This window comes from Nicotiana attenuata, unplaced genomic scaffold (genome assembly GCF_001879085.1).
Source record: "Nicotiana attenuata strain UT unplaced genomic scaffold, NIATTr2, whole genome shotgun sequence".
NCBI lineage: Eukaryota > Viridiplantae > Streptophyta > Magnoliopsida > Solanales > Solanaceae > Nicotiana > Nicotiana attenuata.
Genome location: NW_017670391.1, coordinates 354,607 through 359,565, shown reverse-complemented (window position 1 = coordinate 359,565; position 4,959 = coordinate 354,607).

Here is a 4,959-nt window from a genome sequence, read left to right as displayed (position 1 = left end):
CATTAGATTCAGTGTAGGACTTTGTGCTCGTTTTCAAGCTAATCCTAAAGAGTCTCACTTGACTGCTGTCAAGAGGATATTGAGATATCTGAAGGGGACTACTGAATTGTGCCTATGGTATCCTAAAGGTAGTAATTTCGATCTAGTAGGATATGCTGATGCTGACTATGCAGGTTTCCTAGTGGATAGAAAAAGCACCTCAGGTATGGCTCACTTTCTTGGTTCATGTCTTATATCATGGGCTACCAAGAAACAAAATTCAGTAGCCCTATCTACTGCTGAAGCTGAGTATGTGGCTGCAGCTTCTTGTTGTGCTCAATTACTGTGGATCAAACAACAATTAGTAGACTTTGGTATAGAAGTGGGATGCATACCAATATTCTGTGATAACACTAGTGCTATAAGTATGACAAAGAACCCTGTTCATCATAAAAGGACCAAGCACATAGATGTTAGACACCACTTCTTGAGAGATAATTATGAGAAAGGATTAATCTCAATAGAATTCTGTGCTACTGATAAACAAATAGCTGACATCTTCACCAAAGCACTGAATAGGGAAAACTTTGAAAGAAACAGGTTGGAATTAGGGATGATTAAGATCACCTAAAAGGAACCAGTTCAGAATGCAATAAAAGGAAAAAAAATGAAAAAAAAAACAATTTTTTTTGGTTAGAAGTTCTGATTTTATGTAAATATCTAGACTAATTCTTACTCAGTCTCATACTCTAATCAGTATACTCCTGTGACGTGTGTTTATATTAATTCATTGATCTCTTACAAAGTTTTTTTCTATTCTGATATATGAGGCATAATCAAGAGGAGTTCTACTTGAAGAACCTGGTTCATCAGTATATGCTCATGAGAAAAGGTCAGGTATGTTTCTATACTTTGCACAATTAGAAAAATAAATATTCCAATTATGAGCAGAAGTCCTATCCTAATCAAACTCCTAAAAATCTAACCGTTGTGCATTGAACCAGTTTCATTCTCTTCGAATTCTAAATAAAACGGGATTATCTCCTTAAAACTAGCGTCGATCAATTACCTCTTAAAGACCGGAGTCCTAATGAGATTAGACCCCTGATTGACCACTGCAAAAGACTGCCATTACTGCACCTAATCATACTCTACTTTAAATACACTCCACATATTCCTACTACACTCCATAACCATCATTAAGTGTTAAACCCCTGATCATCCTCCATCTCTCCAAAATTCTTCAACATTCCCAAAAATCCTCCAGAAATTCTCCGCCATGACTAACTCTCAAGAAAATCCTTTAACTCCCCCACCAGTATCTCCTAATACATCTTCATCTATACCTCCTAGCGATAACCCTAAACCAAGATTCCGCAGGCAGAAAATGTTGGCTAGAAAGACTGTTGCTACTGGTGTTTTGAGAACAGCTCTCAACGAAAAATTGAAAGCGAGTCAAAGAGGGGAAAGCTTTAAAAAGGAATCATCTGACTCAAGCTCCGAGTCTGAAGCTTTGTCTCTGCAAGCGATGGAGAAGAACGTGGGTCTTCTGAATCAGACAAGAATCAAGAAACCCCTAAAGAGGTAAATACATGCTATGTTTTTTCTGATGTAATGGAGAAAGTAGATGATAGGTTTGTGTTAGTGGGATCTGTGAGAGATGTAAGTGAGGGAGAATCGAAGAGGAAGGGAAAGAAAAAGAAAGGTGAAATTCTTGCAATTTGTGGAGGAGTTGAAGAGAGTGGCAACAAGCCAGGGGGAAGTGAAACTGGGGAGGCTGCTGAAGGCCTAGTACACCTGAGTGAACAACTAGATGAACATGGTTCATCTGTGGAAGAAACTTTGGCTGATATTCTGAAGAAGGTGGGAGAAAGCTATGATCCCAAGAAGCGCAAAGCTTCTACTCAAAAGGCTCCAACTGCCTCTAAGCCAACAAAGAAGAGCAAGGTGTCATCTCCTATGTCTACTGTCTCTTCAGTACCAAAGGTGAAAGCTACTAGAAGCAGGGTAAAGCAAAGTGAAGCTGAGTTGCAGAAAGCCTTAGAGGCAAGCAAGAAAAAGAACAAGGAAAAGGGAAAAGCTAAAGTTCTGGAAAGTTCTGTGGCTGCAGAAGAAGGGGAGGAAGAGATGGAACTGGTCCATCAGGATAGAGGTACAACTGAGGAGGTTCCCACTCCTAAACCTAAGAAATCCAAGCCTTCTACCAAGAAGTCTTCAGAATCTATCTCTGCTGAACCCTCCCTAGCAAAAAGAACCAGGTCTGCAGTTAAAGGAAAACAAGTGAAAGTTCCTGAAGAAGAAGAAGCATGGAGTGGAGAGGAAGAAGAAGAGGAATCTGAAAAGGAACAGGACAGATTTGTCCTTTTTGGCAGGAGAAAGATATTGAAAGGAAGAATTCTGAAAGACCTGGAGGAGCCAGGCATGAAGAGATTGGTTGATGCCCTGAATGCACAGGGGTGGAAGGACATGGTTCTTCAACTGGATGGCAGGCTGGCAAGAAAAGAGCTGATAGAGTTTATGGCAAATGCCACAGTAGTGAATAGGGTTGTTACAAGCTTGGTGAGGGGAGTAATGGTGCAGTTTGATGCACCTAAATTGGGCAGAATTCTAGACATACCCTGTGAGGGCTACAATGACTATACTCGGCAAAGATGGCTTTATCTAGATTCTCTCCCTTCTGCTCTCCAAATCACCAGAAATTTCTGTGATACCAAGTCTGCTGAAGAAGTGCCTGAGGCTAGGTTTGTGCAAAAGAGTGAGATGAAGCCTGAGCACAAGGTGCTATTTGAATTTGTGAACAAGTGTCTGCTGCCCAGACAGGAGAGGAGGCATACTGCTAACTACATGGACTTGGTCCTTCTGGAGTGTCTTGTGACAGGAAAGCAGATTAACTGGCCTGCTTTCATTGTCAAGCTGCTGGATAGAGTGATAAATGGCTCCAAGGCTCATGCCACACCTTATGGGTTTATACTGACAACTATCTTGGACAAGTTAGATGTGCCATTGAAAAAGTGGGAGATGGCCTCCAGCAAAGAGCACTTTGGAATCAAAACTCTGCAGGCTTGTGACTATCATCTAAGTGTAGCCCCAATTGAACCTGGTTCATCCTTGAAGACTCCTGTGAACAGCAAAGTTAGGGCATTGGTTCTAGAGTGTGGAACAAAAGATGCAGAAATTGCTAGGCTCCAGGCTCGAATTGTTGAACTAGAAAGTGAAAGAAATGGTCTCAAAGATGAGCTAGCAAATGAAAAAGAAAAGAGTGAAGGGATGCTCCAAACAATGCTCAATCTCCTTCAATCCCAACCCTCTAGTTCCTCCAAGCCCTAGAACCAGTTTAGAAACCCCTTCAGTGACCCAGATTGAGGACTTTTCTCTGTTTTTTTTGCTCATGGTTGGATGTTTGTTTTTCTTTTTGTGGTCTGTTTTGTAGAAACATCTCCTAATCAATGACAATGTGCTTTATTTTCTCTTGTTCTATGAAACTTCTGATCTTAATAGTTAAATTTCTGTGAAGCTGATTATTGATTAACTAAATCATGTTTTCACTTGCAGTTGCCCCAGTGGCCATGAGTAATAATTAACATCTGGGATTCTAATAAAATGCAACTTTTCGATGATACCAAAAGGGGGAAGAGATATTGTGCTTTACTTTGTATTCTGGAAAATGTGATGTTTATAACCTGATTAAACCTGGTCCTTAATGATAAGTTAAATTAAAGTGTGAAAATTAAGCCGAGTTCCACAGGGTCTCTGATCAATAAAAGCACAGAGTTTGTCATCATCAAAAAGGGGGAATTTGTTGGCCCAAGTTCAGATGAAGTTTTGAAGATTGACAAAATGAACTCAGTCATGAACCAGGTCCATCATGTGCGACACAGTGTTGATATGCTTACACATGTGACGTACGCGTGAAGAAGATAAGTCTCAAGGATCAGCAACAATATCTTCTGAATTGATCGAAAAGATTGCATATAGAATAAGGAGTTGAAGTCTCCTTATGAAAAGAGAATTATATCCGGATCAAGGATATGGATTAGGAGTTAGAGTTGTTATTGGACTCGAATTGTCAAAGGATCCACAATTCGAGTTCTTATCAAACTCTGATTACTAACTCTATAAATATAACGATTGTTCTCTTTTACAGGTGATTGCACATAAGCAGAAGTTAAGCATATTTGAGAGCAAAAAGATCAAGTCTGATTTGCAAGCAACATATGCGAGATACAAGTGTGCACGTCTGAAGCTACATGAACTAAGATAGAAGAACCAGTTTCATCATTGTGTTTATTCTAAGTCTAGTTCAATTGTAGTAGGTTTTCATATTGTACCTTTCAGCTTTCATAGAAGCAATTGTAATAGGTATATTGAGTATTCAATTTAGAGTTAACTTGAAAGTGTCGCAACAGTTGTGGTTGTGTGCTACACTGGGATTAGAGTTAATCCTTAGGTTTACAACGAGTTTTGTAAATGCAGTTTTTGGCTCAGTGATTTTAGTGGAGTTTGGGAAAATCCTACTGAGTAGTAGGTCGTGGTTTTTCACCTTTTGAGCCAGGTGTTTTCCACGTAAAAATCTCTGTGCACTTTACTTTCAGCATTTATTATTCCGCAAACTGCTGTAGTTAGAACACTTAGAAGAACCAGGTTCTTCTAACACGAAAATTAGGTACCACACAAATCACCCCCCTCTTGTGTGGTATTGACGTTTATAACATCAAGGTAGATCATGTACCTATCGGCCGTCTTGTAGATATTGGTGCAACAGAAGAGAGCATCCATACATCGATGGCTCGAGCCGAGAGGCCTCCCGGGGCAGCTGAGCCTGCAATACTCGAGATTTCTGGCCTCGAAGGAGTGGCTACCCCTTTTCCGCCGTCTTCCTCTCCCGTCGAAGGTACTTCGAGGGATGCAGATGTTCTGCCGCCGTCGTCTTCTCCCGTCGAAGGTACTTCGAGGGATGCGTCTTCTCTCGTCGAAGGTACT